We start from the raw sequence: 14748 nt of genomic DNA, 5'->3' as shown, positions 1-14748 counted from the left end.
CTTGGTTCTGGGGCCCCCTTTAAGGTTGCTGATTCTCCCAGAGGCTTAGAATTCAGCAAAATATGAGAAACCAGGCCACCATGGGATGCTTTAATCTGGGATCTTCCAACTAATCTCTGATTTTGAAACTGCACATTTTTTAGTATCCAGAGAAAGACAGATAACAACACTTCTCAAAAGACACAGTCTATGTAATGTACCTCTGTTATTCCCACAGCCACCTGCAGAAAGTTAGGTATTTTAAGGACAAAAATTACAATTTATAAAAGATCAGTTCAGCTCTTGAAATAATGTCCATTGCAAAGATCAAAGGAGCTGAGGCTGGATTTTTTTAAAGTAGTTTTAGGGTTTTTTATAGCTTGTGCTAATAAATTATCAGAGAGATGGATATATTCACTTGTGGGGGAAGATGAGAATCATTCATACCTTAGCCAACTTCAGCATGGAGATGTAAAGATCCACAAAAATTTGCAGAATCAATTTTTTAAAAATTTATTTCATAGATGCAACATCAAGACATACCTTAAAAACAACAACAAAAAAGCACATGTAGACCTAATAGGGTCAATTCAAAACCCACAGAAATGAACAGGAATCTTTTCAGCAGGCTCTGTAATCTGCTGCATCTTTTGAGACCATGCAGGAAAATGTTGTGGATTAGTGTATTGGGTTTGTGTGGCAAGGTTTTGGTAGGGGCGGACATTACAGGGGTGGCTTCTGTGAGAAGCTGCTGGAAGCTTCCCCTGTGTCTGACAGAGCCCATACCAGCTGGCTCCAAGATGGATCCACTGCTGGCCAAGGCTGAGCCCATCAGCGACAGTGGTAGTGCCTCTGGGATAACAGTTTTCAGAAGGGAAAAAAAGTTGCTGTGGAACAGAGACTTCAGCCAGAGGGAGGATCGAGAATATGTGAGAGAAACAACCCTGCAGACCCCCAGGTCAGTGAAGAAGGAGGGGGAGGAGATGCTCCAGGCACCGGAGCGAAGATTCCCCTGCAGCCCGTGGTGAAGACCCTGGTGAGGCAGGCTGTCCCCCTGCAGCCCAGGGAGGTCCACGGTGGAGCAGATCTCCACCTGCAGCCTGTGGAGGACCCCACGCCGGAGCAGGTGGGTGCCCAAAGGAGCCCACGTGGGAAGCCCACGCTGGAGCAGGCTCCTGGCAGGACCTGCGGATCTGTGGAGAGAGGAGCCCACGCTGGAGCAGGTTTTCTGGCAGGACTTGTGACCCCGTGGGGGACCCACGCTGGAGCAGTGTGCTCCTGAAGGACTGCACGCCGTGGAAAGGACCCATGGTGGAGCAGTTCGTGAAGAACTGCAGCCCATGGGAAGGACCCACGCTGGAGAAGTTCATGGAGGACTGTCTCCGGTGGGAGGGACCCCACGCCAGAGCAGGGGAAGAGCATGAGGAGTCCTGCCTTTGAGGAGGAAGGAGCGGCAGAGACGAGGTATGATGAACTGATTGTAACACCCATTTCCCGTCCCTCTGCGCCGCTGGAGGGGTAGGTAGAGAATTTGGGAGTGAACCTGTGCTCAGGAAGAAGGGAGGGGTGGAGAGAAGGTGTTTTAAGATTTGGTTTTATTTCTCATTACCCTACTCTGTTTTGATTGGTAATAAATTGAGTTAATTTTCCCCAAGTCGAGTCTGTTTTGCCTGTGACGGTAATTGGTTGAGTGATCTCTCCCTGTCCTTATCTCGACTCACGAGCCTTTTGTTATATTTTCTCTCCCCTGTCCAGCTGAGGAGAGGGAGAGAGTGGCTGCCTGGTGCTTAGTTGCTGGCTGGGGTTAAACCACGACAATTAGGCTCCGGAGTAGTCTCATAGGTGTTGGGAGCAGGGGAGAAAAACAGGAATTTTTTAGTTTAGCCTGAAGAATTCCAATGGAAAACTTAGTATGGAAGATTCCTGCATTTGCAGGAAGAGGACAGTTCTATTCAGTCAAATCCAATTGGAACTAATCGTGTTTTATACTACAATAAGTGGATAAGTATTTCTGGATGAATAATTTATAACATCCTCTATGGCCAAGTAATTTGGTGTGAGGGAGGAATATGTATGAATCTTTTTAAAAGAAATATGACAACACTTAAGGTTTTCCTCAATGTTTTACTGTTTCCAGCTGCTGCTTTTTTATTATTAATGCATTCCCACCTGAAAATTTTTCATGCGAACTGCAGTTGCAATTGCAGAATCTGCTACATAGTGGTTGCCTGCTCATTTCTTTCATCTTCTTCCTGGTGCAGAATGTTTTCAGATTTTCAGAAATCTATCAAACATTCTGTGGGAACCCGGTCCACAGGAGAGCTGCCACATCTTTGGCCTCGGTCTCGCTACAATTTGGAGCACCTCCTGATTGTTCACCAGTCCTGTAGGGTTAAGAGTGTGACTCTTCAGTGTTGTGTGTGCATATATCGGGTTGGCCTCCTTGAACTAAAGTACTTCTTTCCTTCAAAAATGTGCTTATTCTGCATTTAATGGGAAAAAATACTTTAGCCAGTGCAATAAATGAAAATTAATTAAAATGCAATTAAGTCAATTTATGACAGACTCTTATCTTTAGAAATTTCAGGCTATTATTCTGAGGAAATTAGGCATAGTCTCTCTATAATTAGTGAGAAAATATACTGAAATGGATAATGCATGTCAGAGGCTGCCAAAATACTTGTTTTTAAAACAAAGATCCTTCAGGGAATGTCCCAAACTCCCAGTTTTATGGAGCTTCAGAATTTGTTTGCAGACCTTTACATTACCAGGCCTGCATAATTACAGGGATTAAACTGTGCCCTTAAGGCTGCCTGTTTTCTCCTGATGCTTTCCCTCACACATACACTGCTAATGCCAGTGCAGCTACTGGTTCTGATAGTGGGAGCCCTATCATAGAAGAAGCTCCAGGCAGCTGCCAGCACTTTAAATATTGGTTGTCTAAACCTGCTCAGAGCAGGTCTATACACAATAAGCAGGTGATGCTGGGGTTGGAAGGCATCTTTGTGTTCTCTACTGCAAGGTTCCCAGTGAATCAGTATCAACAATGGTTATTTCTCCCTTCCTTTCTCCTCTCCCAAAAGCTTACCCTGCAATGTTCATGTGGAGTTTTCCCTTTGTTTCGAGATACCTATGACTTTGCTTCTGTTGAGGTGCTGATTCTTCATTTGATTCAACCACTTTTGCTGATTCTTTTCCCTGCTCCTGTGTTGCAGCATGTCTGAAAACTGTGAAGAGCAGTCTGAGAAAGTCTGAGAGGCTTTAATGCATCAAATTAAGTCAGCCTATAGCCTGCCTGCTTTCCCCTCTCATATTCTTATCTCGCCATACTGCAGTTGTGTATTGCTACTGAAGTTTTTAACAGACAACAGATGAAGTTGGCAAGTCATTAAGAATAATGCATCGTCTGCATTCCCCCATCCCATCTCTGTTTTTATCAGTTACAATTAAATTTTCTACATAATCATAAAATGGTTCATTCAGCAGCTGGTTTGCTTTGTACATTTGGTGGCATTTGATGCATTGCCAGGTAGTTAACATGTTTGTCTTGTTAGCTAGTAGGGTCTGTGGAGAAATCTACAAAATCTACAAAAAACATTAATTATATTAGATTATTTACAGTTTCCCCTATTCTTTCACAGTAAACTTTGTCTTAAATGAGCTGTGGCAGCAATGGTACATTATCAGCAGATTGTCAGAATTGCCCTGTCCTGCAAGCTACTCATGGTAGTTCTGCAAGCTTTACACAGCTCTGTTTCAGTTTCACTGATAGGTTTTTCAAATGGGAGGTTAACTTCCAGCGGCAGCCGGTTGCTGCTGCAAAGCATAGCCTTGCCAGTAGTTGGAACCGATTATGTTTTGGGTTATCACAGCACGCCAAATCCAGACTCTTTGGGTTAGTGGCACAGCTAGCATATGCAGCTTTGAAATAATACCTCCCTTGGCGTAGGTCCAGACTAAGCTGCAGTTCACGTACTGCCCTCCAAAACAACAGGCTTTGTTAGGACAGAAGTGATTGTATGAGACATCAGATTGGCAGGTCAGAGAAGATCAGTGTTAACACACCCTTGTCTGCTGACAGTGCTGTTTAGTTTAATTCTTGTTTGTTATATGCCATGTCAGAGTACAAAAACCCTCTGTTGATGTGAGTACACTTACATGCAAACATTCTGCAGAATCGGATCCCAAATATAGGCAGTTTTCAATTCAAAAAAGTCTTGGAAAAGTTGTTAGTGTAAGCAAATGCAGAGATATAGCAGAAGTTTTAACATAACCATACTCACATAAGGTAATGGTAAAGAAAAGTTTTATATGAACATACCTGCTTCAAATATAAACTAAACTCTAAAGGCAGAAGGGCTTAGCGAACACAAAATAGGCAAGTAAACATGTTTTTTTCTGTATATCCACAATTTTTATGGAATAAGCATTCTGAACTTACAAATTGCTACCCATTTTGAAGAACTAAAAGTCTTTCCCATCCTGAGATACAGTGAGCCAAATGGAAAATTCTAGTGGAATTCACTGGTAATATTTCCAAATGGTAGATTTAAGAGCTTTTCCTTAAACTGGATTTTAAAATAATTCCAAAGGGACTCTTTAAAATGTAGTGTCTTCAACTCTGCACTGTTTTCTTACAAGAGAATAATTGGTGGAAAAACAGACTTTCAATTGTGTAAGACAATGACAGCTTGCATGCTAATTGTAATGTTAATTAAAGACAGAAGTGTTAACAAGGACAACAAAAGGTGCTCTCTTGTGGTATTTTGAAACGTGATAAAGTGCTTAGTTCCATAATGTTTTCTATTCTATTTATATAATATAGAAAATTGTGCCTTCCTGTCTTCAGTCCTCTTTTGGAACAGTTCTGGGTTGTATATTGTTAAGTGACTTGATCATTGATAGCACAGTAACACCTGAAGAAGGCTACATTGTGCAACAGCCACAGCTTTGAAAGGGTTTACAGGAACACAGCTTCTTCACAGATTACTTACAAAATGTTACGTTACCACGGTGTCTGGTGACCATAAATGCATTTGTCTTTTGTTAAAGATGTTGTAGCCAATGTAAATAAATAACTTTTCCTTTGCTTTTCTCCTCATCCCCAAAAATCCAGTAGTAATCTGGGAAAAAAAAAAAAAAGCACCCCAATGCTGATATAACATTAAGGTGTCAAGTTTGAATACAGACTTTGGAAATGAAAATTAAAGGTACAGTTGACAATTCTCACAGTTGACAACATTGTCTGTTCAGTAACACATACGTTTGGTATTGCGAATGACTGACCTAGTTAGTCAACATGTTCTAGATACAGTTATCAAATATCCTTAAGCTTATTAGACTCCTAGGTTTCAGTCTTGCCATTTTGGCTACTGTACAGCACCAGGGACGTGGTAACAGAAATATATTAAAATACCTTCCGTCTCCCCCCCCAGCCCTGCCCCTCTTTTGTTTAAAATAAATTTGAAAAACCACAAGCCAACCACCAAACAGCAAAAGTGTGGCACTGTGGGCAAAGTAAATTGCATGAGACTGTCTCTGGTTTTGTAACGACTACCACTTTGCTCCGGAAAATCTGTCTCCTTGGCAAATATGCTGCCCCAAAAAACCCATTTGTAAATATTTGTGCAAATGGAAATAGATTACAAGAAGGTGGCAGTGTGATTTCTAAGTACGAATGAAGCTGCATATGTATTTTTATAACAGCAAATGTTTGTGTTTTAAATCTCTTCCTTGGCATCACTTTTTTGTTTAGGTGAATCTAGGACAAAGAGACGGACCAAATCCAGAAAATGAGTATTTAAAATAAAGTCACTTGAGAATATGCTTCTACTATGGTATATAGGATACATCTCTAGATCGACCATCCTCCCGCTTGGATTTTGTGGGTGCATTGGTAAGGAAAGTCTGGAAGACCTTATTGCTTTATGAAAAATAGTTAAGCAAACTATTGTCTCTGCTCTGCAACTGTTACAGGCACAGAATTAAAACCTGGGCCCTTTGTCAGGGCTTTTTGTTAGATTTCATAGCCTAAGGGGTAAAAACCAACTTGCATTAGAGTTACCGTATACTGTATTTTGAGATTGATATTCAGATGTTTTACATAACAGTGGGAAGCTTCTACCTAAATTTTGGGTTTCTATTTCAGCTCAAAGAAATTGCAGCAAAAGATTATACAATTCCCACAGATGCACTTCCAAGAAGTTCCTTTATGCAGAGCTGGAGGGGAGGCAAGATGTTGGCATAGCTGTTGACCTAAAAACCTGCTATGCCAACATATTGTCATCTTTCCTGTCTGTTTGCAGCAGAGGGAAATTCTACATTGTAATGGGCATTTGGAACAGCTTTCGTCTTTATAGATAACTTAAAATGTCATTTCTCTGGCCCTGCTTTTGAGTCAATGTGGCAAGTGTTTATTAGTTGTATAACTACTGAAGAAGGGACAGAATTTGAAAGGATTTTTTGTTACTCAAATGATAAAAAGCTTAACTTGCTCTGAAAAAGTTAGTGTAGAGATGCAGTAAAAAAGGGGCTGGCGAGGCTTGGGGAGGCCATCAGGGGACAGGACAAGAATTGACTGTTTCACTGCCTGACCTGTGCATGTTTGCAGGGAGATTATGAGTTGTCAGTTAGCAGCCTACATAGCAGTAATTCTGTGTACATATTTTTTCCCTAATTCTGATTATATACTCCCTCCCTATATACTTTTAATGTTTGTACTTTGTCTTAGGAGCCATCTAGTAAAGGGTTTTAAGCAATGAGAATACAGTGGTAGCCAAAAAATGAACGAGCACCAACTAAAGAAATGACAGAGCTGCACTTCACTGATCTGTTTCCAATACTTAAATAAGAATTAAAAAACAGTAAAACTTGATCTTGAAGAAGGTCTCATGATTGCTGTACAGGGAACCTCAAGAAAAATATAAATTACATGAATGATGAAATTGCTACACATACTTCTTCTACATAAGATGTAACTTCACAAAATCAGAGTTCTGCTTTTCTTAGAGAATCTAAAATTAGAGTTTTGATCAGGAGTAGTAGTGCTACTTTAAAAAACCATAATGGAGCAGAGCTTTCTTCCAGGTTGTGTACATTTGCAGTAGTCTTTTTACACTCAGAACTCTTCCTGTCACTCAAGTATTGAGTTTGACCTGTATATGAAAAAAAAAAGATAAATCTGTTAGGACTAGGTTGTGTCACTGCTAAACCTTACTTTGGGTTAGTTAGTATCTGCACCAACCATAATAAAAGGACTACAAGATAAATGTTCCTATCACTTTCAGCTATCTAGTATTCAATTTCTTTTTAATCTCTACACTTAAGCCATGTATCTGCAGTGGGAGGTCACACAGGTAATGTATGAACTTCTCATTTTATTATTCTAATGCACTCATGATCAGAAACATAGAACAGCGCACTAAATATAGTTGTAGAAAATTCCATCATTCTTGTAAACATACAGAATTCTCCTCTCCTGATCCATGCTGAAATTAATCTGGTATATAAATAACAAGGTCTGAAGGCCAAAGCACATTACATCATTACTTTTATTGTTAAAGCAGGATGCAGACACAACTAAAAGTTCAGCTTCCTATCCTGCCCCAAGCCTACCATGGGTCCACAGAGCAGCTGTCATCTTTCTTGTGGCAAGAAGATTTCTTGCTCTCTTACAACAAGTATCATCCCATTATTTGAGTGCCTAGCCTGTTGTTACTGGACCTTTTATCAGTGCTACTGTTCTAGCAATAAAATAAGTCCTACTTGGTTTTCTGAAAGGAAAAAATGGTGGGAGGCTATCTAACCTGTTAGAATGAACTAAAGAGAAATGGGGAAAGGTGTTTGATATAGGAAAACAATGATAAAGATCTGGTCTTCATTTTAGTGGCAATCAAGTCTTCAGGTAACTGCTGTAGAACCCGTGTTCTCTCTAGCACCTCACTAGCAGAGATGACAAAAAGATAGAACTCATCTTCCTCAAACCTTAGAAGAGAACTCGGACCTCTGTACTACTGACTTCTGAATGCTGTGTTTTGGCTGGAGCTTAGTGAAATCTGCTAAAGTGCCATTGTTCATTACTTTCAAGGGAACAAATTTAAAGCATGTGTAGACAATATTCCAGTCCTAACCAAAGTATACCACTAGTGTGGTATCTGAATGCTAGCAATGGACCTGGTTCCACGTTTCTCTTTCATTGCCTCAGGATCATCTTAACTCTGAAAATAACAGAATGGATCATACTTTGTACTTCCTGATGCAAGTTTTACTTGCTTAGGCAATATCATAGACCTGCTGTCTGCATGTTGTCTTACTTTTTACAGAAATTCTTTCAAGTTCAGGTAAAATATACTCGTTTGAGGATTGCATTATCCTAAATGTAAAGGAGATTATTAAACACACAGTGTACACTTTGAATTTAATAAAATTGCACTCCTGCTGTCTTCAATAGATTCAATATAATTTAGGCTTCATATTTTATCATCAGAAACAAAAATTCTAATCTTTTTGGCAGTTTTGCTAATGTTTAAAAGCTTAAACTTTTTAAAATTTAAAACAAATTAACTTTCCCAGCATTCATCAAAAACAAATGCTTCTCTGTTTAGAAAACACTTTTTCTGTGCTTTCCACAACAGCTGTGGCTTAGAAGAGTAGCATACTAACCCAGCACAGTGCCATTGACTCCTGTCTTAAGCCAGAGTATGACTATCTGTTTGTCTGGTAATTGTCAGAATGTACCTCCTTGCTGATGAGTTTCTAGGCAATACCTTTTAGTTTTTCTTCCTAATAAGCAGTGGATATAGAATGTAATGCAAGTGCCAGGAAAGCCCAGTCTTTGTGTCACCATCTAAATAACATGTCCTGGGTCTTGCAAAATAAAAGTTTCTGTCTAAAGGATAGTTTGCATGTCCTAAGACAGTTTTGGTCACAATTCTTAAGTGTGACATACACTCACAATATTTTTCCTTTCCCTATTCTCCTCTAAACTTGCAAGATTTTTCAAAAGCTATTTGTATTTTTTTCAACTTAAGCTCACTAAATGTGACACTGGAATGGTTTCTGTATTTTTTGTCTCAATTTAGGTGCAGATAAGAGTCTTTAAAACTTAAAGCATCATTTAAGAAAGTAGTTGCTTTTTTTCCCCTCCTTTGCATTTGTTAAGAAGGAAGAAGTTATTTTACATTTGCATACTAATATTTCATAGATGTTTCATGGCAGCTCTTTTGTTTTGAGCTCTGTTTATGATTATGTTGCTGAATTGTATAGTCTGTATTATGATAGAGCGGTGACCCTCAGAATAGTCTTGCAGTTTGTGGGCAGGCAGCCTTCTTTCATCCCAAAACTGCTTCAGAGCCTTAAGTCTGTTGTGTGTCATCTTGTGAACCAACTAAATTAGAATAGGTCTCAAAAAACCCCAGCCAAACCCAAAAACCCAGAAAATTGCAGCTCCAAATTTAAAAGGAAAAAATTAATATAATTCCATTTGAGAATCCTCAAGTGTTTAGTAACAGGCCAACAAAAGACAGGTAAGCTTTTTCTTTTCTAATTTGGAGTCACATCTAAAAAAAAAAAAAAACCCTCCATGAATCAAATACTCTTTGTCTGACCCTCCTCCCAAATATATGTCACTATCATAATGCAAACATGTTACTCCTACCTCATCACTTAAGACGTTAAAAAAGATGGTTCTTGTAAAATCAACCTGGGCAAGACATTCGTGGATCTGTACTGACATGCAGACTATAGTTTTCTTATACCTTTCACTCTGAAAAATAAGGCATTTCAGCAGCAGATCGTGAAGTTTTGGTATGGGTATTGACTGAACTGACTAAAGCCTTAACCAGTTAACTAGACAGAATGTAGCAGCATTCCTTACAAAAGACAGCATGTTATAGGATGCTTCTGATGATAATCTGACATTCTATAATATTATAAATCCCCAGAGTTTATCAGAAAAGGCAACTGTTTAGGTATTTATTTTAACGTGTTAGGCATTTTCTTTTGTGTGCTGCTTTAAACTGGATTACATTCAAATAAGAATGGATTGGAAACAAAAACTCACATCTTGTGAAGCATTTAGAATTTTCTGAGGTTTGCTGGACTGGGCCAAAAGTTAAAATTTTTTAAGCATTCTGAAAAGTTGTGACTTGGCATTTCTGTAAATTTGCATTTCAGCTGTACTGAAACTTTTTGTTTCAGTTCCAACTTTACACAATGCAATATTTTAGTAATACACCTGTAGAGCCTAAAGAGTCTAAACAATACTGAGTCTTATCCTCCACAAACTATGTAGAAATAAGCATATTCTGTGAAGAGAGATGAATTATGGCAAAATCCTATTCTTTCTGTAGGAAACAACTGTGCTGTAGAAACAATGTCTACTATACTATAGATACTGTAAATCATATCTACTATATCATAAGAAGCATTCTCAATAAGTACACTTCAAGTAAAGGGTAACTTTTTACATACAGCTTGTTTTGTATGTGTACAGATTTAAAAATTATGTTAAAGGTGGTCTGGTATGTTCAGGAGAATGACAAATGGTGCAGAAAAGAGCTGAACAAGAACAAAGTAAATGATCCATATCTTTCTTGCCAAATACAAGACTGGGCAGAATAATAAGGAAGGGGAAGGCAAGGGCCTGGGGTGAGATTCTGACCTTGCTGGTGTCAGCATAACTACTGCTCCATCCTTGTTTAGGATGAAGATACAGCCATGGAATTAAGTTTGCTGTTAACAAGGTCTGTTTTAGAACTTCTGTTTTATGAACTACAGTCCTTAAAAATGCTCAGGTACTGTGCTTCACTTACTATCCTAACAGATATTCCTTGTTACTGGCACTTATATACTCTGCTTCCCCTTTGACACAGCACTAGAGGGAACTTGGAGGCCTCTTTGTGTTGCCAGAGAAGAAGAGAATTCGTCCAGGAGGGAGCTGGGGAATGCAACACATAAGCACTCCACGAGGCAGACCAGTAAGTGACCTTCATTAGTCATCAAGATACAACAGCAGTTGGCAAGCTTGGCTTCTGTGATCATGGAAATATACTGTAAATATAGCACAAAGTTTGTCCAAAATAGAAAAACAGCAGGAGGTGGGAGGAGGAAAAGGTAATTGAAAACTAGTAACACAAAGTATCTCCAGAAATAAGTGGAGGAGGAAGCAAAGAGACTTGGTATCTCCAGTGATCCCATTATCCTCTGGACTGCATTTGGCACTTAGAATCTCTACCTGGTTCCATGTGACTACAGTTGTATATAGCACTGATTTTACCCTGCCCTGCTACCTGATAATTACCACCACAATTGAGACATGCAGTGAGGCAAGAAAAGGCACAGAACAAAGGCTTCTGTTGTTTCATACTTTTGTGATCATGGCACAAATGAAAACAAACTGCTTGTTTCATTCTGTTGACTTGTCTGAAGAGTAGCTGTCAAAATTGTGGAAGACAAAGGCCTATCCTCATCCAGATCAACTGCAAAACTTCTTTTCTAGGGGGAGATTAGAACTGTTCTCTCATAGCACACACAGACCTACTGCATAAGTCAAAACAAGAAATGGTCCACAAACAAAGCACTGTATTGAAAGCCATTTGTCAACCATTGTTTGCTTCTTACCTTGTAAATTTTTTCAGTAAATGACAAAGATTTTGCGAGTGTGCCATAATGAGTGCAATTGGAAATACAGAAGATGGCAAGGTGAAGTTATCCCTCCATTACATAAATCAATTTGAATCTAGGTTGGCTGTTGGTCTTAAAACATGCTCTTTCATAACCAAGTAATTTCTTAGATCGTTTCCAAAAGCATACTCATGCTAGTACTTGAAGAATACTCAGTTTTCGATAGCTCCATTGACAAATGTTCCCTTAAGCATTAAATATTTTAGATGTACCTAGAACCAGTTTCATTCATGGCTTCTGACAGCTCTGTGGAGCATGTCTGATCTTTAATTATTCAGGGATAAGTTGTATTATTTCTGATAGATGGTTTCTACACTATTAACTGATTATTAAGATTAGTTACCTACTTAAGTTGTGAGCGCTCACTTTTTGTATTCACTGCTGCATTTGTGTTCTTTTAGAGCTGAAAGGTTTTCCAGTGCTGAAATACATGCCCAACTGGAGAGTAAGGAAGAGGAAAATGGACATAACTGAGTAGGAAATGGTATGAAACTGTCTACTTATTGCCATTCAAGGAGGAAAATGTACGCTTACTTGGGAAAGACAAGACAAGGTTAATAATGGTACTAAAGAAAGTAGTTCTGTTTGCTCAAGAACAAGAAGGAACTGGAGGAAAGTTGGCATCCACAGAAGGAAAAACTTCAAGGCTCTTTCCTCCTTTTCCATCACCTGATGAAACTGGCTTATATCTGCTGCTGACCTATATGCATGTGTGTATACAGAAAGGTTTACTGATTGATTCATAGGTAGATAAGTACCTCTGTGTGTGCACAGTAGCAATTCTGAAATATCTTGGTAAGGAGCTACTTAATATATTTGAAAATTAACACAGTACCAAGTTATTCTTCAGTTAACTTTCCAACCTCAAAATCAGTCCTTCTTGAACCACAATAAACACAAAAAAGCACAAACACAAATAAACATCTCTTTCATTCCCTCACACATCACAAAAAGGAGTAGCTACAATTTATGTGAATAAAGCCAGTGTCTCTTACATTTCTTACATCCCTATTTTACAGTCAAAAAGCTGGTAAATAAATTCATATCATTCATAAGAAATTATCATTAAGAGCACAAGAAATTGCTCCTGTCTATGTCTAAATGCCTATTGTTTTTGAAGTGTGTATCATTTGGACTAATTTTAATTCAGGCAGTACCTCTTCAGGCAATGTACTGGGTTTACTGAAGTAACCATCAGCTGGATGGTTGCTAATCTCAGCTCTTGGCTACTCACTTATGCAGATATCCCATTTTCAAGCATAATATACATACTGCAGCAAATTGATGTGACCATTTCTCTACCAGTTGCTAAACTATTCTCCAGCAATATCTCAACAAACAGTACACACGCTCCGCTGCTTCCATCTTCTGTTGAGTTTATAGAACAGGATGTAAGAATTCACCTGTATATATATTTAACAGTGCTTGGACGAGCATATTCTCATAAAGAGGTCATAAAACAGGCCAAAAGGGAATAGAAAAGCCCATCCAGAATTTGGGTGGCATGAAAGTTCTCCACTGCAGTGTTACTTCTGACCAGGGGTGACTTTGCAAAAGCCTCACCTGGGAGAGGTCTGCAGCTGCTTTATCCAAATGTCCAGACCTGCTGTAATGATGCTACAAGATTGCATCCTTTTTAAATACTACTCTCATTGACTTTAGACAGGGTAAAGAAAGGATGAAGAAGGATGCAAACAATAAAGACATACTATCCATAACTTCAGTACTGTTAAGGAAGCTTATTTGAGTAACTGTGATTTTATGCATACTGCTTACCTTGATCATGTCTCTTCAGTTCCTGGCATATAGCTCTTCAGGGCAGCATATTTCCCTCTAGCTTTTCCATTCCAAAACTGGGACAAAGTTATTTCCAAAAGCAAAAGTCTCCATAGAGTAACCAGCACCCTCTTGTGTTCACGGTTCACAGAGGCCAAACCCTGCACCGGGTAACTCCGGAGCCTCATTCGCTGCTCAGTGCACCTTTGCCTGCCCCAAATCCTGAAGGTTCACACATGTTCCTCCAATAGTTGGCTGGTGCCCAGACAGGAGAGCAGTAACTAGTAAAACTATATGTATCTCACATGTTGATTTGTGCAAACACCATTAGAAATCTTCAATCTGAACAATTTTTGACCCAGTATTTCTTTGGAGATACCACCACTATGCTTTCCAGGAACCATGGAATTTTCTCAAAAAAGAGTTTACACCATGTGCTGATTTTGGCTGGGATAGAATTAATTTTCTTCATAGTAGCTAGTATGGGGCTGTGTTTTGGATTCATGCTAAAAACACTGTTGATAACGTGGAGATGTTTTCATTACTGCTGAGCAGTGCTTACACAGATTCGAGGCCTTTTCTGTTTCTCACCCCACCCCACCAGCGAATAGGCTGCGGGGGCACAAGAAGTTGGGAGGGGACACAGCTGGGACAGCTGACCCAAACTGACTCAAAGGATATTCCAGACCCTATGACTTCAGGCTCAGCATATGAAGCTGGGGGAAGGAGGAGGAAGGAGGGGGATGTTCGGAGTGATGGTGTTTGTCTTCCCGTGTAACAGTTATGTGGGATGGAGCCCTGCTTTCCTGGAGATGACTGAACACCTGCCTGCCCATGGGAAGTGCTGAATTAATTCCTTGGTTTGTTTTGCTTGCACGTGTGGATTTTGCTTTACCTATTAAACTGTCTTTATCTCAACCCACAAGTTTTCTCACTTTTACTCTTTGAATTCTCTCCCCCATCCCACCAGAGGGGAGTGAGCGAGTGGCTGTGGTGTTTAGTTGCTGGCTGGTGTTAAACCACGACACACCATGTCTTCAACAGAAGGCAGAAAGTCCTCAATGGGCTCTTCAAATTGCCAATGCTTTACTCTGGTAAGGATTTATGAGATGTAAATTGCACAAGAAATAGTGCAATAGCAATGAAATGACATAAGTAGATCCAGGGCAGAACAAATAAAGAGTTTGGCTAGGGTACAGCACTAGCATCTAAATAAAAGCACAACTGATACAACTACCAGTGGATCAATTCTCTTACTTAAAAAATGAAGAGGACTGCCAGCCCCTAAACTGTCCATAAATTAAAGATTTT

General features: G+C 39.4%; 1 long non-coding RNA gene across 1 annotated transcript; it reads left to right on the top strand.

The window, feature by feature from the left end:
- Nucleotides 1-1111: 1111 nt before the first annotated feature.
- LOC142026733 (uncharacterized) lies at nucleotides 1112-14310 on the top strand. Its single transcript, XR_012648903.1, has 4 exons — nucleotides 1112-1443; nucleotides 5735-5875; nucleotides 10851-10955; nucleotides 12063-14310. It is a non-coding gene; the product is annotated as an uncharacterized LOC142026733 (long non-coding RNA).
- Nucleotides 14311-14748: the final 438 nt, after the last annotated feature.

Source organism: Buteo buteo, chromosome Z (genome assembly GCF_964188355.1).
Source record: "Buteo buteo chromosome Z, bButBut1.hap1.1, whole genome shotgun sequence".
In the NCBI taxonomy this organism is placed as follows: domain Eukaryota; kingdom Metazoa; phylum Chordata; class Aves; order Accipitriformes; family Accipitridae; genus Buteo; species Buteo buteo.
This window is presented reverse-complemented; position numbering and strand designations above follow the sequence as displayed.